Here is a 23,044-nt window from a genome sequence, read left to right as displayed (position 1 = left end):
AATATAATGTCAAACTCTGCATGCACAAATACTTAGTATGAAAGGACTTGCATCTGAAGTCCGCAGAAAATAACAGGATCAGGAAATCACTACTTATCACTGAGATCTTTGACTTTCCAACTAGAAATGTTCAAATTTACATCTGGTAATTTTATACATTTTTCTTACTGTCAATTAAACTCTGTTGTCCAAAAATTATTAAGCACATTATTGACCCACACTGTTGCACTGGGCAACATGCTCTTTCTTTACCTTGATAGCAAACACACTCTAGTTTATTTTGACTTAGTCCCACATACGCTGTCCTGCTGCCCAGGATACTCACCATAGCACCAAATGAGGATTAATCTGCAGCTTAAAACAGTCAGCTGCACATGCTTGTTAAAAACTGTTACGACCTATTGTTTCAGAAAATCACTGAACTTTAAAAAAATAAAAAAAATAAATAAACTATATATTTGTGAACTGTTTTTGAATGGGCTTGGGAACCAAGGGAGGTCAGAATCAGAAAGTACTGAGAGTCTGACATATTGCTGGTTTTTGTATTTTCATTTATTTATTTAATTTATAAGAAATCTCTCACTTTAATTCAACCAAATTACCACAATAAATGTTGACATTGCAAGTTTCTGCAAACGAGGAATACGTATGATTGCACATTGTTAAGTCACTAATACGGTGAAATCTCACATTTGAACAACAATGGGGTTAATAAGCAGTTAGATTAAGGCACAAAAAACACTTGTTTTTGCTTTTGCCCACATTGATGGAACAAACACCACTGGAAATGCAGCAAGCTGTTGCTACAACCATGTACTTTTGGTTGCACAAACGTTGCTGGAAATGCAGCAACAAGTTTCTAAAAAACACTCACATTTAATGGCACAAAGGCCAATGGAAATGCAGCAAGCGGTTTCTAAAAAAACATCCACTTTTGGTTGCGCAAACCCAGCTGGAAACGCTGCAACCGTTAGTGTAGAAAACACCTACATTTGGTCACGCAAAATGGAAATGCAGCGAGCACTTCCTAAAAACATTCATGTTGCGCTGCACAAACACCTATAGAAACACAGCAAGAGGTCGCTAAAAAACACTCACATTAGGTGGCACTAATGCCACTGGAAACACACTGGTAGGTTGCTAAAAAAACATGATTGGTTGTAAAATGCAGCTGGAAATGCAGTGACAGGTTGCCAAAACAACATGTTTGGTGGATCAAATGCTGCTGAAAAACACAGTGACAAGTTGCTAAAAACCACTCACATTGGGTTGTACAAATGCATTGACAGGTCACTTAAGAACACTCAGGTACGGTGGCACAAATGCTGCTGGAAACACAGTGACAAGTCCCTAAAAACCATCCACTTTTGGTGGCACATATGATGATGGAAATGCAGTGACAGGTTGCCAAAAAACATTCTTGTTCAGGGGATCAAATGCTGCTGAAAAACAGTGACAGGTTACTAAAAACCACCAACATTTGGTGATACAAATGGTGCTGGAAATGCAGCAACAGGTCACTTAACAACATTTATGTTTGGTGGCTCAAATGCCCCTGGAAACACTGACAAGTTACCAGAAACCGTCCACATTTGGTGGTCTGTTTTTCTTTGTTGGTCTCAAAAAGTGGCCTTTGTAGTCTGCAGCTTGGTAGCCATCTTGCCTTGGTGTTACTCCATCCATCACCCCCTCCACGTCTCAATAACAAAGTCAGCTCATATACTCTGTCACTTTAGAAACACTGATATGATACGTATGAAACATCCAAGTGTACTCTTCTGCCTTATCCTTTAAAAACAGTCACACAAAGTTCACACAGGGGCACTTCAGTTAGGTCCCCCAATCCCTTTGGCCCCTGTGTCTGTGCCCACAAACCAGACAACATTCTTTTTTTGCTGTTAATAATATGATTTTCTTGGGCTGCAATTACCAGAAAATTTTGTCCCTCTGAAGATATATTTCACACATGTCCCAGAAGCCAAAAAAATGCCACTCAGTGTTCACTTTCGCCCCTCATGTATTCCTAGCCAGCCTACAAAATTCAAACCAGCAACCTTGTGATTATAAGCCTGTTTACCGATATTCTCTAAGGGTCCTATTTAAGCTGCTTGCACCTTGTGTTAGATGAGAAATGAGAACCTGTACTTTCATGTGCATGGCCTCCAGTCTTATACACTACAAAAAAGAAGCCCTGGCCATTTACCTTTTAAAACAGTCAGGTATCCAAGATAGAAAACACCTGAATTTAAAACACCCTTTCCAAAAAATAAAGAGGCAAAAAAGGAAAAACAAGCTTGGTATTTGTTTTCTTCAAATATTGCCTCCCAGGAGGCCAGCACACGCCAAGTTAGTAACTAGAAACTCAGACAGGCTCCGTCTTCCTCTCCCACCTCCAAAAGCTTATTAGTATTTTGTCACAGTACCCCCATGCTGCTGCAGGATATTGAATGCTACCCAATTACTAAGGTGCTTATATAGACCTGTTTGTTCCTTTACCTGGGTGAAGTGTGTATGGAATCATAATGTCTTCAGACTTAACTTTTGAAGCTGGTATGAAAGCCACATCAGTCTGTTCAATACTGTAAAACATTCTCTAAAATATCTCAAATTTGATAAAAATGGTTTCTGATGGGGTCAGTCCTGCTGTATGATGTATGCCTTGATGCCAAACCTTTATCCATCCACACAAATCTATAAAGGGATATTCATAGAAAGTCATGGAGGGGTTGGAGCTGATCTCAGGTGACTGGGCAAGGAGCAAGGTACAACCTGGGCAGCTCTTCAGTCAAACGCAGGACTGACACATAGCGACAGACAACCATTCATGCTCACGTTCATACCTATGCCCTTGAAGTGTGGGAAGAGCCAGAACCGGACAGTGCTTACCAATTGGCAAACATTGATGCTGTATATATTTGACATTTACATAAGGACCAAAGAGTTCTGGAGACTCCCTGAGGAGTGGAACTGCCCACTGGGTAGCTCTCCTGAGAACTACATACCCTTAAGAACTTTTTACTGGTTTGAATATGTACCACCAATAGGAACTATAAAGGGACATAATCTAAGACAGCTGTTGGCTGGTATAGCAGTGCCACTTTTGCTTTGACATGAAAAATTGTGTTGTATTTCCCCCACTGCATATATGCTCAGTAAAGCCTGGACTGTTGGTCCATTTGTCTGTGTTTCTTACAATTTTTTCATTACTAGCTGTTGTTTGTGTTTGGTTTTGTCTGCTGTTAACATGGCTAACAAGTTTTTAAAAATGGCGGTTGCTGGTGCTGCATTTGCTGTGTCTGACAAATCACCGTAGATTTATGCCACTTCCTCTTGTGCTGGGAGAGTACCTACACTGCAAGAGGAGCTAAAAAAAAATCCCTAAAAATGGCATTCTAACAACCGCATTTCGTTCTTAGTTCTTGTGGTACAGAGACAGCAAAAGGCGGCATTCTTAGATCTATGAAAAAGGTCCTCTGGTCCAGAAACACCTTTAGTAATCTAACCTGGGGGCAGCATAAACAAGTTGAGAACACAACACTGTCATATCACTTTTTCATTGGTATGGTGAACTTATTAGCAGATGCTACTTCCACATCCAGCAGTTGCAGAAGAACATGATAATTCATTTGGTGTTTGTCTCCACATGAAGAATGTCAGTCCAAAATGTGCTCTCTTTTAGCTCTTTTTTTAGCCTCAACCAACTGCTGAGGGAAATATCTGTCTCTATAGCTGCTAAATGCGCCACAATATTCACCAGCTAGTTTCCCGCTGTGGCTGTCTGCTGTTTGAAGCTAAGCAGGTAGTGTACTGTGGGTTTTTAGAGCTTTTCTACTGAAAACAACTGCCTGCTGTGGCCAGAAACAACACTATGAGAGTGATGACAGTGATCCAAAAAGAGTAAAGTTGTGGGCCATACAGCAAAACAGTGAGCTGAAACATTATAATTCAAATAAAAAGTCGAGGGGAGCTGCAGAATCAGGTGATATTCCTCTTTAGGTTCGAGTGACCCCTCCTAGTCACATTGTTTCCACTTTATGATTTGATACTCTATATTGTTATCATAAAAATAACCATTATACAGTCCCTCCAGAAAATCGCAATCTTGCGAATAATTAATGCAAATTCAACGAAAGTCCGCAATATTTGCGGGGGCTTGCAATGTTTCAAAAGTCCCGCAATTTTTCCGTGTTTTTCCGCATTTTCTGGTGACCGGAAGTCGTTGCGCATGCAACGTCATCAGACGCATCATCAATTCGCATTAATGGCATTACAGTATGGAGAAACGCTCTGTATTGACATAAGAATTTGCACTCTTTAAATGCATACAATATGTGTTGAATTTCTTAAAATGTTATGTTTACAGAAGATGTAGCTTACATGTTGTTTTACAGTCACATTGTGTGGTTTCAGAGCTACAATTTTCACTTGGGATTTTTTGCAATATTATTGGAGTCCATGTCTTGAAACTAATTAAATAAAACTAAAGAAGAGAACTATAAAAACATTTGCAGCTATGCAGGAGGTAGTAGTAAAACACTTTTTTTTTTTCTTGTTTCGTCATTAGCCGCAAGGTTTATAATTTTTGATAAATCCCCTTAATGAAGTTGTTTTTTTGAAACCTTTTCACTGAAATCATTTTCAAGTGATGCAAATTCTGGTCTCTGAAGTCAAAGTTCTTCACTTTGAATACCCACCATCCACCCATCCTGCTACCCTATGGCTTTATTCACATTACAAGCAAATGTGAAAATCTGATATTTTTGCTCAGAGTAGTGTGGACACACAAATCTAATATCTTCCAATCAGATTTGGGCCACTTTCATATGTGGTCCTAAATCCGATACATATCCAATTACTGGCCATTCAACAGCTGTGAGGACGGTCATATTAGAATTGATGTGTGTTTTCCCCATATATCCAAGGTTTTTCCACGTCATACTTCACTGCGCAGATACAGATCAGTCACCATACAGTGTTGGAGTGGTCCGTTGAAACTACAGAGGGCTGCTGAACTGCACCACTGCTGCTTTAGGCTGTCCCAGCAGCTAGCCAATAGAGCCTGTATGCCGAATGCTTTCTGATGACAGCTTGCCTACATGCTATGACAGTGTTGTCATTAGGCGCCAACAAAGATATTGGAAGTTAGCTCTGGATATCCAAAGGTTTGGAGGAACTGTTCCTCCATGAAACCCTCCAAATTGCAGCCCTACCCCCAAAGTAGGCTTTGCTCTTCCCAGGGATGATGATGTTGCTCCCAGGTTTCCAGCCAGCAAGGCACACCTCTCCATGTTTGTTAGTGTGTGGAAAGGCCTGAACCAGGCGCAGAGTCTCATCCACAGAGTGACCCAAAGGCAAATCATTGAGCTATTCTGTCTCAAGATGCCCCTGTTGTCAGTCACAAACACACCCCTGTATGTGATGCTGTTGTCCTCCTTCAGCACATCGTAGTCTCTGACGACTGCCTTGGTAAGGTCTGATACAAGGGGATTTTCATGTTACCCAAACCTCCCTGCTTCCTCCCTTTCGGTCCATGCCAAGTGACTAAAGAGGGAGTGTACAGAGCAGCCTATGACATCACAGCAGATGCTGCTGAACTCATTCGCCCTGTTGCTGAAAGCTATGTACTAAGCTAGTATTATATTTACAGATTTTTTAGAAGACAGAGTATGTGAGATATTTTGCCTTCTAAAGTGTCATGTGAAGCTGAAGCTTGTGCTTAAAGTATTGACTTGTGTGTTTGTTTGACCCTGAGGAATTTTTTGTACATTTTCCTACAGAAGCAGTGCACCCAAATTCGTACATATCCCACATATTTTGAAATGCTGCAATCACGCGACCAACGCGTTTACGGCAGTATACAAGAGATCAGTCCCTAGTACTTGTAAGAAGGCAGGTTAGGGTCGTGGATGGGTCACAAAAAGCCCGCGTTCACCCAGGACTTTCCCTTGGAGTCATGTCGTGTGTTCTGATCTGTGTGAACTTTGAGTCATTTTAAGGTAGGTCCTCGCAATGTATATTTTCATACACTTATCCACAGTAACTTTTATTTCCTAAACGTAACCTCTGTCTCAAACTGTTGTGCGTGCATTTTTGTAGGATATCATATGAACCACTGTATGAGAATACGTTGGCTGTTGATATGTTTTGGTCTTTATTATGTTAGCCATTATAATACAGGCTTTTAAACCTTTGTACTTAAGCAAAGCAGTGTGATTTAATTTTTTGTTGGGGGGGATCCATATCCTGTCTTGTGGACGCTAGTTTTGATGCATAATGGTCTTGACAACACTCCTGATGTCTGGGGTTTATTGAACATGCCTCCTCACTTGTGCAAAATCTACTGTTGAAACTTTTAAAGACATATTGTAAAACTTCATCACCCATCTCAGAACCATATGGCTAAATCAAAGCAGATAGAAGCCAGACACATGGTGCTGCAGTCTGCTTTTAAAATGACAGGCCTATACGTGACAGTCCAGTTTTTGCTATCCAGAGGTTTGAAGACTAATGATAATGCTTTAGGAGCACTTTACAGCATAATGAAGACATATCTCTGTGCCCAGTTGGAGCTGTCTGAACTTCATCAACGTTTTAAATCGGCTAATCCCACCGCAGGAGCTGAGTAGGAGTGGAAGAAAAAGGAAGAGCATCAATCTCTTGCAGTAGAGTGACACAGTGAAAGAGCGGCGGCAGGAATGACAGCTTCATTTCAGCGCAGCAGCTCAGATGGACCAGTCAGATGGTTGGTGTTCAGACAGGGTTGTCTGGCCGGCGCTTTAGTCATAGCAGCATGGATAAATGTCATAGTCAGCGCTCAGGCAGGTGCTGAGAGGCTTGACTTTGGGGAGAGTGATAGTATCTGACAATGTGGTTTTTCACCCTTATACCACCCTCCTCGCCTCTGTTCTCACCATCCAAGAACCCCCCCGCCCCCCCATCTCTTCATACTATATACTATATCAGCAGTGTTTGCTGTGAGTCCTGACACACCTCACTATTCTTCATCGCTCTCCTCCCAGAGGACCAAGAGAGCATAGTGTCTGTCATCATTATCAGCTTGTGTCTCTGTGGAAATGGTTTGATGTGTTCTGAGGTTAATTTTGCCTTCCTCAGAGACTGGATGTGTGCGAACACTGCAGAGGCTTCCTGGCCGCAGCTGGTCAGTCATGGTGCACTGACTATAAGTAACGTTCTCTCTGGGGTTTGCACAGTTTACAAAGCCTTTCCACACTTGTGTCTACACCACCATTGTGTTTTCCTAAAGTGCTCTCCAAGACCAGTCCCAGGCAATGTTCTTTGTACTTGGATGAGTGAGTAAGCTTGTTGGTGATTTTAAGCAAACCTAGATTTCTCTGAAGCATGAACTAGTATTTATATAAAAATAAAAATTTCTTGAGAGGCACCAGTACATCAAAGATGCTGAAATTTTAGTAAGATGAGAACAAGATGATGATGATGAGAAATCATCATGATCTGTTTTCTTAAGTATCACTATTTTACTCTCACAATCAAGAATTAGATATTCATGTTAGAGCTGACCCAAATGCGTCGAAGCTTCAAAGCTCTAGTCATTGTCATGTATTCATGTAGTATTTATTTTGTATTTTTTACCAGTAACCCGGTGGAGGAAACTGAAAAGAGGTGACCAGTGTCAGACACATATGAAGCCAGTGTCATTGACCCCTACTTTTCGGACTGCTATTAAATTGACAGTCCGACGAGGAAAAGGAACAGGTGAGACAAAATGCGGACTGTTATCCCTGGCTGGCAGCTGTAGTGAGGTGCTTGCTTTACATCTCATGATGCAGCCCTACAGAAACTTTGAAGAAACATTCAGTACGTTAAATGACGTTAGAGAAAATCGATTTAGTGTTAGTCTGACTAAAACTGGACATTTAAAATACATGTAAACATGTCAGTCCGACTGAAATTGTACTGCATCAAATTTCTTAAAGTCAGACCCAGATAATGAGATTGGGAGTCGAATAACTCCTGCACGTATATAGTCAGTTGTAACCCAACTGGCCTTGGCGCTCTGCACATTCTCCACAGTTTCCGCCCGGGGCTTTGACCCGTAAAGTTGAATAGCATTAAATGCATAACGGAAAAAGAAGCTGGTAACGACATGGTGAAATCTACATCCAGAGCCATGCATTTTTGGATGGACGGCATTTACAGAGCTGTAAAGTTTTCCACCATGGTACTAGTTTGCCGCTAGCTAACTGTTAACTTGTTTGTTAATTGTTTGGTCTGTTATTTAAGAGGTCAACCGGAAAAAGGTCCAATACTAACAAGCTGAAAGGGGGCATACCACCTATCGTAGCAGAGTTGGACATACTTTAGACTTAACTGTGCTTGTAAACATAATGATTGTTTACAGTAGTCCACTTTCCGACTTTTCTTGCCTCTCTCTATCTATCTCTTACTCACACACGTACATGCAGCAGCATGAAGTCCTAACAAAGAAGGGTCAGGTTTGAGTGGTCCTGTCGTATACCCATAAAGCTTAAAATATTCGCTGGTAATGATCACTGAAGCTTTGAAGCCCCAAAAATGGTATTCGGGACAGCCCTAATTCATGCATAGCTAAATGGGCTACATCAGTGGTTCTCAACCTTTTCCAAGTACGGGCACCGTATGAGCTTGTATTTATCAAGGACCCCCTCACTAGAGGAAACTACCGGAATCCCCTCTCCACAGAAGTACGTTCAAGTCAATTATCCTGTTGAGTAAAGGGGGAACTCCACTGCCAGCCAGATGTGGTACTTCTCTTTTGCATCCAGTGAACACTGGAAAGGTTTGTGTTTTTCAGTCATCTCTCCCACATGCATTGGATTGAACAGATATGCTTCAGTGCAGTCATAACTCGTGTCAACCCATATTGGTTCATGCTTTACTTGTGTACCTTTGACTTATTGCTGACAGAAGACAACAGCTGTGGCTGTTGTGCCACTGATGTGCTACTTTCTAAACACGGTTGGTGTAGACAAGGTGAAGGGTCAGTGCAAGGTTATCATAATGTAAATAATATGTTTACACTCAGAACATTTCACACAACCGAAATCACCTTTGTCGTCCTGTGTCCTGCAGAATTTTTACTATACACATAATGCCTTTTGTTATCTTTTTTTTTTTTTTTTTTTTTTTTTATAAATGGAAAGTTTTTTTATATGTCTATTTTATGTGCAAAAATCATAGCATACACACAGAGACACACACAGACAGAGAAAGACGGAGCCATTGTGATACCAGCTGTGACTGTGAGTGGTGCTTCAACAGTGGGCTTCAATAATCCAAGTAAAACACAAAATACATTCAGTGAGAAGTTTATGATTGTTATCAGGCCAATGCATTTAATAATAAAGTATTTAATTACAACCTCCATATAAAGGTCCTTAAATGGTTCCTCAGGTTTGAATTAAAAACTCAATGAATAAATAAATAAATACTGAAATAAAAGTGTACAGTGGTGGAAAAAAGTTTTCGGACACCCTTAAAATTTTACACAATCTCAAATATTATCATGAAATATTTGTGGAAAAATCTTTTTTGTGTTTCAAAAGGTGTGGCTGCATTAGACAGATACAAACAAACACAAATTATATTTTTTTGTTTATTGTTTACAAGAAAAACTACCAAAACTAAATTCTTGACAGTTTCAATATGTCAGTTCTCAACATTGTCGGTATCAAAGTCAACAAATAACAGAGAATGTGTTCAAAACTGAACAAAAAATAAATAAACCATCACATCATCAAATTAATATTTAGTAGTCCTGCCATTGGCACGTAGTAGAGCTCTAATCCTGGCTGGCATGTTCCCCACGAGCCTTTCACACTGTTGAGGGGTAATCTTGTCCCATTCTTCTTGAATTACTGCTTTTAATTCTTCTAAATTCTTTGGTTTATGCTTTGAAACAGACCTTTTGATAATCCACCACAGATTTTCAATGGGGCTCATGTCCAGGGATTGAGCTGGCCACTCTAAGACCTGGATACTGTGCTCCTGCAGCCAAGTTCTACTGGCCTTGGATGTGTGGCAAGGGGCATTATCTTGTTGAAACATCCAGTTTTTACCTCGACGGAACAGTGCACGCGCAGAAGGGAGCATGTGGGTTTCGAGAATGGTACAATACTTGGTAGAGTTCAATGTGCCATCACAGACAGTGAGATGACCAACACCAGCAGCACTCATGCATCCCCAAACCATGATACTGCCTCCACCATGCTTGACAGTAGGTACTGTACATGCTGGAGATAATGCTTCGCCTGGCCTTCTGCGTACCCTCACATTAGTAGGAGGAAGATAAAGCTGGAAACTGGACTCATCTGACCACAAAATCTTCTTCCAATTCCTGGCTGTCCAGTTCTTGTGTGCCTGGGCCCAACAACGCCGGGCTAACCTCTGTCTCTCATTGATCAGGGGCTTCTTGATAGCCTTGTAGGACCTTAAGCCATGATCTAAAAGTCGGCCACGTACAGTGCGGGTGGAAAACTGGACACCAGTTTGGTTTGACCACTGCTGCTGAAGCTCCTGTGATGTCATTCGGTGATTTTGCCTGCACATGCGGATCAGGATGCAGTCATTTTTTGCTGAAGAAACCCTTGGACGCCCAGATCTTGGTTTGTCTTCCAAGCTGTTGGTTCGTCTGTATTTCTGTGTGTATCCAACTGCTGAAGGACTGCATCTGCACTTCCTGGCTATCTGGCGGCAGCTGTACCCTTCCTAACTGAGAATCTTTATCTTCAGGTGTGTTTCCTGCGTTAGGTTCCTTGTTTTAGCCATTTTTGTGTCTGAAGAACTTTCAAATGTGCTGGCTTTATGTAGACACGAAGCTTGGCAACAAAAATTGTGTCTTTTTAATAAACAGAATGACCTTCATCACTGGTACCAAAATGACCCAATACTCAAAATTTCTTATGTATTTTTATGGAACCAATCAATTTTAAGTTTTTAATGGCTTTTTTAGGATTTATTTAGTATTTTGGCTGTGACTGTACTAAAAGAAATTGCACCTGAAGACCTAAGAGTGATTCTTAATGCAATATTTCACAAATGCATGGGGTGTCCGAAAACTTTTTTCCACCACTGTATATCCACACTATGTGTAGAAATACGTATGTGTCACTAGAAACTGAATTTGTATCATTTATATTTTAATTTGAATAACTTAACTTGAATAATTCCACAAAAAAACACTGAATTTAAATCACATAATTTGAATTAGTATTTTTCAACTTCCATAACTGCATAGAAAAAAAGTCTCAGTAGCATTATTTGAAATTTAATTTATTAGTTTAGACCTGAACTCCAGTAAACTTGAAACTGAATGTAATATTGTAGCATTGAGTTTAGTTGCTCTGAAACTATTTGATCCTCACTAAAAATGTAACTCTTTATATTTTCAATTTCATTCAATTTAAATTCAGTTCTTGCAATTTATATTCAAGTTTACTGAGATGCATCTGGTCACTGTGGAAGTACTATTGAGTGCAGATACACAGAACTCCTGTCTTCATCTTGTCTATAGTACAAAATAGTGGCAGAGTTGAAAAAATGTGAGAAAGTGGTTAAATTTTCAACTTCAATTCCCAGTTCCGGGTCTCATAGTGTGCTGGTGGCCAGAGGTAGCGCTGGGTTCAACCTGCACTACAGATTATTTCCAGGAATGTACAATATGTAACTGTAATATTTCACAATAAATTACATTATTATCACCTCCCAGCACCTCCGAGAATCGCCACCTGAACGTGGTGGAGGGGTTTTAGTGTCCCTCTGAACCTTGGAGCTGTGTTGTCCGGGGCTAATAGCCCCTGGTAGGGTCTCCCAAGGCAAAGTGGTCCCAGGGAGGGACCAGACTAAGAGCAATTCAAAGACCTTGATGAAATGGACCTTTCGGGAGCAGAGTACCTCGTCTGGTATGGGGACATCGGGGCCTCCTCCTGGAGCCAGCGAGCGTCTGGTGGCCGGGGCCTTAGGTCATGGGGCCCGGTCCGGCTCAGCCCAAAAAGATAACATGGAGCCGTTGCCCTGTGGGCCCACCACCCGCAGGGACAGAAATCGTGGTCGGGTGCATTGTGTGCCGGGCGGCAGGCAGGGGCGGGGCTCCTGGCATGCCGATTCCTGGGGTCGCGGACTGGCTTTTGGAAAGTGGAATGTCACCTCTCTGGTGGGGAAGGAGCTGGAGTTGGTGCGGGAGGTGGAGCGGTACCGACTAGATATAGCTGGGCTCACCTCCATGCACAGCACTGGTTCTGGAACCAAACTTCTGGAGAGGGGCTGAACCCTCGCTTTTTCCAGAGTTGCTCAGGGTGAAAGGCGCCGGGCGGGTGTGGGGATACTCACGAGCCCCCAGCTGAGCGCCACCGTGTTGGGGTTCTCCCCAGACAACGAGAGGGTCGCCTCGATGCGACTGTGGGTCGCAAAGAGAAGGTCTCTGACTGTTGTTTGTGCTTATGCACTTACACTTGGGTGAAGAGAGGAGCAGAGCTGTCAACTGATCACCACCTGGTGGTGAGTTGGATCAGATGGCGGTGGAGGCTGCCAGACAGACCTGGTAAACCCAAACGTGTAGTGAGGGTGAACTGGGAACATATGGCTGAGGACCCTGTCCGTGGGGTCTTCAGTTCCCACCTCCGGGAGAATTTCTCGTGCATCCTGGGGAGGTTGGGGACATGGAGTCTGAGTGGGCCATGTTCAAAGCCTTCATTGTGGAGGCGGCTGCTAGGAGCCATGGTCAGAAGGTTGTCGGTGCCTGTCGGGGCGGCAACCGAAGAACCCGCTGGTGGACACCAGCGGTGAGGGAGGCTGTCAGGCTGAAGAAGGAGGCCTTTCCGGTTTGGCTGGCCCAGGGGTCTCCTGAAGCAGCAGACAGGTACTGGTTGGCCAGAAGGGCTGCAGCCGTGGTGGTCGCTGAAGCAAAAACCAGGGTGTGGGAGGAGTTCGGGGAAGCTATGGAGAAGGACTTTTGGTTGGCCTCAAGGAAGTTCTGGCAGACCGTAAACCAACTCAGGAAGGGAAAGCAGGGCTTGTCTCAGGCTGTGCTCAGCAAAGAGGGAGAACTGCTGACCCAAACTGGGGACATCGTGGGGTGGTGGAAGGAGCACTTTGAGGACCTCCTGAACCCGGCCATCACGTCCACTGTGAACGAGGCAGAGCCTAAAGACTCGGGGGAGCTCTCGCCCATATCCCTGGCAAAAGTTGCTGAGTTAAAAAGCTCCCCAGTGGCAAGGCGCCGGGTGTGGATGAGAGTCGCCCTGAGATGCTGAAGGCTCTGGGCACTGTTGGGCTGTCTTGGCTGACACGCCTTTTCAGTGTCACGTGGAAGTCGGGTAAGGTGCCTGCAGAGTGGCAGACCGGGGTGGTGGTCCCCACCTTCAAAAAAGGGGACCGGAGGGTGTGCTCCAACTATCGGGGTATCACACTGCTCAGCCTCCCGGGTGAAGTTTACTCCAGGATGCTGGAAAGGAGGCTCCGACTGATTGTCGAACCTCAGATTCAGGAGGAGCAATGCGGATTCCGTCCTGGCTGTGGAACAGTAGACCAGCTCTTTACCCTTGCAAGGCTGCTGGAGGGGTCGTGGGAGTTTGCCCATCCAGTCTACATGTGCTTTGTGGACCTGGAGAAGGCTTACAACCGCGTCCCTCTGGGGTCTTGTGGGGGGTACTACAGGAGTACGGGGTGCCAGGCTCGCTGCTACGAGCCATCCGGTCCCTATATGATGAAAGTGATAGCTGTGTCCGCATACTTGGTGTTAAGTCGACCATGTTCTCGGTGGGTGTTGGCCTCTGCCAAGGCTGTCCCTTATCACCAGTCCTGTTTGTGATGGACAGGATCTCGAGGCGCAGCCGGGGGAGGAAGGGGTCCGGCTTGGGGACCTCAGAAATGCATCTCTGCTTTTTGCTAATGATGTGGTTCTGTTGGTTCCATCACACCATGACCTCCAGCATGCACTGGGGTGTTTTGCAGCCGAGTATGAAGCAATTGGGATGAGAGTCAGCACCTCCAAGTCTCAGGCCATGGTTCGCCGTTGGAAACCGGTGGATTACCCTCTCCGGGTTGGGGGAGAGTTACTGCCTCAAGCAAGGGAGTTCAAGTATCTTGGGGTCTTGTTCACGAGTGAGGGTAGAAAGGAGCATTAGATGGATCGGCGGGTCGGTGTGGCTTCTGCAGCAATGCGGGTGCTGTGCCAGTCCGTCGTGGTGAAGAGGAAGCTGAGCAAAGCAAAAGCTTTCAATTTACTGGTCCATCTACATCTCAACCCTGACCTATGGTCATGAACTCTGGGTAGTGACCGAAAGAATGAGATTGCGGATACAAGCGGTGGAAATGAGTTTCCTCCGTGGGGTTGCTGGGCTCAGTCTTAGAGGTAGGGTGAGGAGCTCGGACATCCGAAGGGAGCTCGGAGTACAGCCGCTGCTCATTCGGGTCGAAAGGGGTCAGTTGAAGTGGTTCGGGCATCTGATTAGGATGCCTCCTGGGCGCCTCCTGCTGGAGGTGTTCCGGGCACGTCCCACTGGTAGGAGGCCCACGGGGCAGACCCAGAACACGTTGGAGGGATTACATATCTCGTCTGGCCTGGGAATGCCTTGGGGTCCCCCAGGAGGAGCTGGAAAACATTGCTGGGGAGAGGGGTGTCTGGGGTGCTTTGCTCGACCTGCTGCCCCTGCAACCCGGCCCCGGATAAGCAGATGAAAATGTATGGATGGATGGATCACCTCCCAGGCTTTTAGTGTGATATTAATATAAATACAAAATTTTATTGTGAAATTCATGCAGATAAATATAATAATTTTACAGAAGTACACTGCTAAATTACAGTAATACATGGAGATTAACTGTGAGATTACAATGAAATACAGTGATTCCATGGGAGCACATTGCTAAATCACAGTAATCAAAATGTACATAAACTGTCAAGTTACAGTGAAATTCAGTAATTCACACACTGTTATATCAGTAATGTAATGGGCTTTAACTGTCATGTCACAATTAAATATAGCAATTTTACAGGAGCATACTGCTAAATCACAGTAATATGCAGGCATAACTACTGTGAGATCACAGTATACAGCTGTCATTTCACAACAATTTACTGTGAAAATAAGCAGTAATTTACTGTTAAGTAATGCAACTAAGAGTGAGCAATTCACTGTAAATGCCCCATCCATCCCATCCATCTTCTAACCGCTTCATCCTCTTGAGGGTCGCGGGGGGGCTGGAGCCTATCCCAGCTGACATTGGGCGAGAGGCAGGGTACACCCTGGACAGGTCGCCAGACTATCGCAGGGCTGACACATAGAGACAGATGACCATTCACGCTCACATTCACACCTACGGACAATTTAGAGTTATCAGTTAACCTAATCCCCAATCTGCATGTCTTTGGACTATGGGAGGAAGCCGGAGTGCCCGGAGAGAACCCACGCTGACATGGGGAGAACATGCAAACTCCGCACAGAAGGGCTCCCACACCCGGGATTGAACCGGGAACCCTCTTGCTGTGAGGCGACAGTGCTAACCACCACACCACTGTAAATGTACAGTCACATATTTTACAGTGTGTGTAATGGCAGCAACAGAAAGTTTGCTGATCCAGCTGGGAGTTCAGGCAGTTGGGGATCTGACTCCTGGAGCCAGAGTTTGCACTAGCTAAAACTGAGTTGCTACAGCTGTTAACTTAAGGTCTTTCAATAAAGTTTTTCAGTGCAATTAGTCATGGTAAACAATATAAATTCAAATATAAATGATTCATATTCACTGTCTAATGACGCATATTTCTGCCCATTCCACAGGCCATTCCAGTGAATCAATAGCGCAAACATATGATCAGAATTTTGCTAAGTATTGATTGCTAACTTCATCCAAAATGAATAAATCGAAGCCCAAAGTGTGTTTGAGAAACCAAGTGGGGTAGATTAGTTTGAACAGATAATTCTAACGGGGTAACATTATGTTTGGCTGTATAAATTAAACCATACTTAAAAACAGGGCCCTGGGGGAGCTGATAGCTCTTCCAGGGCCCTGTTTGTAATTGAATCTTTGGACATATCGTCCTTGAGTGTAGTTATATTATTCCACATGTTCTGACAAGAAATATTCAGAATATTAGTATCCAGCCTCTGCAGCACTTTCTGCACATTGCAATCCCCCCTTAGACTGTCACCTCCCAGCTGCACTTTATATGCTTTGGCACAGGAGATCATTTCATCAAAAATGAATTCATAAAAAAAACTCAGGGCATAACAGAGGACAGCTTTCAAGGGGAATCTGAATACAACACCTGGCCCAGTAGAAAGAGAGAAAAAAAAGGCCCACAGCAAAGCATGTCTGTCCTACCAATGCATCGTCAGGACAATCTATCCACCGAGTTTACCCTTGAGTGAAGACAGGTATGGTGGAAAAAACCACCAGATAAATCATCCCAGTAGACAAACACCAAGACTTTTACACCCTCAGCAGAAAGGATCACAGAGAAAGTGGTTTATTAGCAAAAGCATTTGTTATTAACCCTGGCAATCAAAACCATATTGATTTTCCTCTCTTTACACACTGAAGCTAACAGTATGATGGCAGATCACGTACTGCTTGCTGGCTGGCTCAAGATAATGAGAATATCAGCCTTCTGTGAAATCCAAATGCTGATATTCCACCCTACACTTGATTATCCACTAAAGCGTACTCATACAGGCTTCAGGTTTCTACTAGGATCCTAAATAAGGACACTGCCTAAGACTACCCCCATCCCCATTGTATCTTATATGATTTTATGTGACAAATAAATTGATTTAGTGGTGACACTGCTCTCACAGTAAATCTCCTTACAGTTTGTCAGTAAGTATTTCCAATTTCCAACTTGTGGTATTAAAATATCCTGCTAACAAGCTTTGGCACTTTGCTGAAATTTAATTGCAGTAGAGGTAAATGTATTGGTGTAAAAGGACCTGTTTAATAAAAGATAACTCAGTTACAGATTTTAATTCAAGAACATTAATAACTTTATTTAACGCACAACGTCAAAAGATTGAGGAGGTTTAATTAAATTTTAATTAAAATATAATAAAGTGAATAACGAAATAAAAGAAAGTGACTTTTCTCTTTTTTTCCAGATGGACTGCCACTGCTAAATACACCACAGCTAATTTACTTTAACATTAGGCCACTATTTATTTCCTGTGTCAAACCAAAAGTCAAAATTGTCCCTTTTTTTAAGCATGACTGTGAGTTTCTTCTGTAGGGTGGCTCAGCCTTAGAGATAGAGTGAGGAGCTCAGTCATCCAGAGGGAGCTAGGAGTAGAGCCGCTGATCCTTTACATGGAAAGGGGCCAGTTGAGGTGGCTCCAGCGTCTGATCAGGATGCCTCCTGGGTGCTTCCCATGAGAGGTGTTCTGGGCACGTCCAACTGGTGGAGGCCCTCAGGTCAGATCCAGAAAACACTTCAGCGTTTAACCCCTTACCTCCTAACCCCCTAACCCCTAACCCTATTATGTACCCTTGGCTGAACCCATGTTCCTTGAAACAGGTCACCTAATTTCAGATATAGTAGACATGCTAAGACGAAGGAAAATCCTCACAAGAGGTCAAGTTACATACCTAAAAGGAGAGAATCCCCTCAGACCAAGGTACTTCTACCTTCTACCAAAAATACATAAACCTCCAGAAAAATGATCTGTGCCACAAAGAATCCCATCGTATCAGATTGTGGAAGTGAGAGCTATGGGATCGCAGAATACATTGACTTCTTTCTGACTCTGCTGTCTAACCGTCACCCCAGCTACATCAAGGACACAAAGGATTTCATTTGACGCATTCTCAGTATGCACCTAAGGGAACCATGTTTCCTTTTCACAATAGATGTAACTAACCTCTACACAAACATCGACATCCCCCTGGGCATGGCAGCAATTCAAAAATGGTTGAAAAAATACCCAGCTAAAGGTTGGTCAGTCCAGGAGATCCTGCATCTCTTACACCTAAGCCTTACAAGTAACAACTTCCAATTTGATGGAAAATACTATCTCTAAGTCAAAGGCACAGCAATGGGCAAACGATTTGCCTTGGCCTATGCCAACATCCACATGGCAAACTGGGAAGTCACAGCTTTCCAAAAGTGCAGCACACTGCCAGCACAATACTTCATATCCCTGGATGATATCTAGGGTATTTGGACTTTGTTAACCTCTTAAATAGCCATCATGCCCTCATCAAACCAGAACCAGTGATACATGAGACACAGATCACCCTTTCTGGATACGGTCACCTACAAAAGACCAGAGTTCAACTGCACAAGAATACTGGATACCAAAATCCATTTCAAACCAATAGATACCCATACCCTCCTACACAAACAAAGCGTCCATCCTAAACACATTATCAGGTGAATCCTGAAATCCCAACTGTTGAATCCAATCTCTGTGACATAGGGCTACTCAGGATCTTTCCTTCAAACAACTCAAAACAGAGTCTACATGGATGCTCCAACTCAATATATCAGACCTATGATAGCTCTCCAACCAAAGAACCTTCCGTAATCCCTGAGGTGATCTAGCAAGCTCACAAAGATCTATCTTCATTGTCACTCATTACAATACCCAATTCATGCACCTTAATGTTTCTAAAAATGATCATATTTAGATCACATTCCCAAACTGGGTTCATAGTCTTGCTGCTAAAATTAAATACTTCGGCCTGACTATTTGGCAGCAGCACCTTAAGGTAACGGGTCCATGTCATTGGTTCGACATCCCATTAGTCCGACTGTCCGCGGTGCTGAACGGCTCGCGGCGGGCATATGGTGCGCCACGACCGGCTTGAGGTGGAGCAGGCTCACAGTTTATGTGTTTGTCACTTTCTTTTTCATTTTAACCCACACCATGATCTTTTCCTGACCCTAACCAAGTGGTTGTTGTGCCTAAACCTAACCAGACCTTAACCACAGGGTATCATGATGATTTCGGAATGGACTACGGAACAATGAGTTTAATATGGTCGGAACAATGGGATGTCGAACCAATGGGATGTCGAACCAATGGGCTGTCGAACCAATGGGCAGTTCCCAAGGTAACTGTCTTCATCATAAAGATAGCTTACCCAACCCAAACTTATGTCCCTACTAATAAGGGACATAAGTTGGGGTGGAGAGAAACAAAGGGAGAATCAATCAGTCCCTCCAGGATTTTGTGATGTTGCAATAGCAACAAATAACACAAATTCAGCCAATCCCCTTGGATTCTGCGCACCCTTGCGATTTTGTTCAATCACTACAACTTTACTGCAAAATTTGACGATGTAAAATGGGTAAAAATCATCTCATCTTAGAGCTGCACACAGTGTATTGATCTGCTCAGGCCCTGATGTGTGTCAGCCTCATCTGTAATGTAGCTTTCTCTTCCTGTCGATCACTGTCTTTACAGTCAGGTAGGTCTGTTTCATCCTGGTTAACTTCACTGTTGCATTCTAAAATATTCCTGACTGGCTCTGACAATGTAACAAAGAAAACTTTGGACCAGATCTGTTATATTTGTTTAATTTGAACGTTGGCTCTGAAAATGCATCATATCACGATGTGCATCATATGTAATTGTAATTTAAAAATATATATATATATATATATATGTATATATATATATATGTGTGTGTGTGTGTGTGTGTATATATATATATATACATATATATATGTATGTATATATTTTTTCAATTCTTATGATGATTAAAAACATGCTTAAAAATAGTGCAACATGCATTATTTTTTTTTATTATTATTATTATTTTTTTTTTAGAAAAGCTGCCAGTCAGGCATTAAAGGGTACAACAATCACAAAAACTGCCCGGGAAATCCTGGAGGGATCTAATAAATGCACCCAAGTCTTACCCTGCTTTATTTTTCTGGCAGGTCATTGGCAAAAATGTTGGCGACATTCTTATTAAAACAGGCATTTAAACACACAGGCAGTATTGAGGTTATCAAAATGATGGAGCTCATGCCCACATATTGTACGATAGATTGATAATGTAACTATCGTGACAGGCCTTGCTATGTATTTTGTCATCCTTGCTATGTATTTTGTCATTGGATTTAGAGGACTTGTTGAGATCGACAGATGGACAGATTCACTGCCCCTCAGGCACACCACTTGTATGGCAAAGAGTGCAAGTGCATAAAGCTATTCAATAATAGTAACAGGAGTAAATGTCATTCATTGCCTCTGTCTTGTTATTTAGAAATCACAGAAGAGGAAGCAGGTTGAGCCTGAGCAGACTGTAACCTCTGTCTCTAATATTTTCAGCTTGGTCTCCTCACTGCCCTTCAGGCCCTGCTGCTGGCATCGCGTTATCATATTCAGGGGTGTTAGGTCCTTGGGCTACCGCCAGTGAAGAAACATGATTTTACATATATAAACCGTTTATTCAGTAAGGGCAAAAAAGAGATGTCTCTCATGCAGTCGGTGTGGGAAAAATGTCATCGTTTTTTTTCCTCCCCCTTTTCTCGCCGGTAAGCGTGCAAGTAAATCTGCTTAACGGTTTTTCTGCTGTGGCAGTGACACTGTGTCCTGTTGCCCGATGCCTTTGGGCTTGGGTGGGAGATGTGGGGAGAATTTCATATCAGCATTAAGCACACTTATCAAGGAGAGTGCGAATGGGTTGGGGGGAGGCTGAATGACTGAGCATGAGAGAGAACAGCAGATAAACCTATCTATCCTTTGTTCAAGCCACTTTGATTATCCGTATCTAAGCTATGTTTCTTATAAGGTAAGGGCTATTTTCACCCTGATGCAAATATCAACATATTGCTATTTGTACCAGGGTACAATTTGAAGTGGATGCTATTCGTACCCTGGATTATAGTGATGTGTGCTGTTTATACCCACCTTGGTGCAAATATTTGTAGCCTCATTTTGTAAAACTAAACTATTATCTTCTCAACCTCAACCCTCAGGACTTAGGTTAGCTACATAGCTAACTATTCTACCATTACAATGCAACCATGCCAAGTGTCTTTTCTTTAAGCGGATTTATGGTTGTGCTTAGACCCTACGCACATAGCCTACACACGTTTCCCACACCGTTGTGAGCATTTTTACTTCTGCTGTGGTGTGTCTGTGTCACTCTGCAGTTACACCTCCAAAACACTAGTCGGCAGCAGAGGTTTCTGTGAAGCGCTGTAAAGTTTAGTTGATTCAAAACACACATTAAACATTGCTTAATAGAGATGATTTCAAACACAAGTACACAAATTGGCTTTACTACAACTCGCAGCATTTACAGACAAACACTTGTGTTAATCCGGACACATTTTCCCCACAAATACAACATGCTAACATTATTAGCACAAGACTACGGCATTTTACATTGTCTAAATTAGCCTAGCAACTAGCAATCTTTCCCTCTTTTCATATAAAACCAGGGACAACAGCAACATTTAACAAAGGTAACGGCACACAATTTGGCTCCATTACAGCTCACAAGATCAACTGACAAAACAGCTGTCATACTAAACACGTTTTCCAAACAAATACAAAATGCTAACGTTATTAGCACAAGCCTGTGGCATTTTACATTGTATAAATTAGCCTAGCGATGAGTGGAGATTTCCTCTTCTCATATGGAACCTGGATAAATCTCGAAGTATAAATCCCTGAAAGATAAATCATACACATGGCTTAAAATGCTATTTTAGTGGAGGTTTTACTGTCTTCACAATTTATTGTTTCTTATCTGTGAAATACAAGTAAATACAAGCTTAATTTCCACTGAGGGAAATGGTTTCAGTATACAGAAACAGACAGGAGGTCTGTGTCAGTTAGGTTTTTTGTATGCGCAAAGTTTGGTGTCACATGTCATACATGGGTGAAAATAGCCCAGCTGAGAGGCCAAGGCTATTTATACAGGGGTGCAAGTACTTCTTATAATCTGTGCCATGATCACAGTGCATTATTGGTATCATTTAGATGCCATGAATTCTTCCTGTAGTTGATTGGACCAACGTACCACTCACTGAGCTGTTGTTAGTCTATGATTTACTAACTAGAGCAACATGGCAGGCATTTTTGAGACTCTACCAATTTTTTTTGTTCAATTCCTTTGAATTTACCCAAGAAATCTGATTTTGGAAAAAAATTGAAGGGAAAAGCAGACAATGCATTTACAGAATGTTTTCATCTCTTTTTAATCTAATATGAAGATAAGTAACATTGGAATCTTGATAATTGTTCTTGAACACCAATCAGCAAACAAACAGTCATCATCCAAACACTCCCCACAGTTTGCTGATTGGTCTGGCCTCCAGCTGTTGGGCTAAATTGCTTCTCAGTGGATGTTTCCCACACTAAACTGTAATAACAATGTGGAAAAGCACAAAATGTGACATAAAATACCAGGCACTAACCAAAATTAAAAAGAATACATAATAATTGAGTAAGTGAGAGTCTTAACAATTTAAAATGCACATGGAGCGAGGTGCAGATTAGTATAAGCTCCAATGCAAGTTAATTTAAGTTAAAACACACCACTCTCCTTTACAGTATAGCATGCTTTATTCACCAAATTTGTTTGGACACAGTCGGCAGCCCATTCTCATTCTAGTCAGTGATTTGGGCTCCAAATATTGATGCAAAAAGGCACATTTTGCAGTGATATCATACGCTACCAGGCTGCATCACCTTGTAACACCACCAGTAACTACGTAATGTAAAGAGCTGGAAAGTCCCAGGATGGGTCCAACAAACCCCGGACCAATGAGCAGAAATTGTACATTTCCTGTGAAAACAGAAGTGTTTTTTGAGAAGACACAATGCATGTAACCAGCGTAAATTGAAAAAATGTCAACAACAGACACAGAGGGATACCTAGTCATATCTAGACGTGAAAATCCACTGAAAAAGTGGCAGTATTTGACGAGTTGGGATGAGAGCTCATTGATCTCAAGCACCCAGATTAGAGCAAGATAGCAAATGATAATGCATGCACAAAACAACATGATAATCATCTTTTAAAAAAACACTTTTTTACTCTCTTGGACACAGAAATGTTCAAAAGACAAATTAAG

The 23,044-nt window shown here is 42.5% G+C and overlaps 1 protein-coding gene across 2 annotated transcripts in view; it reads left to right on the top strand.

Moving 5' to 3' along the window:
• Positions 1–23,044, top strand: part of tsnare1 (T-SNARE Domain Containing 1) — a 320,279-nt gene that overhangs the window by 155,048 nt on the left and 142,187 nt on the right. The window lies entirely within an intron of this gene.

Source organism: Epinephelus lanceolatus, chromosome 10 (genome assembly GCF_041903045.1).
Source record: "Epinephelus lanceolatus isolate andai-2023 chromosome 10, ASM4190304v1, whole genome shotgun sequence".
In the NCBI taxonomy this organism is placed as follows: Eukaryota; Metazoa; Chordata; class Actinopteri; order Perciformes; family Serranidae; genus Epinephelus; species Epinephelus lanceolatus.
This window is presented reverse-complemented; position numbering and strand designations above follow the sequence as displayed.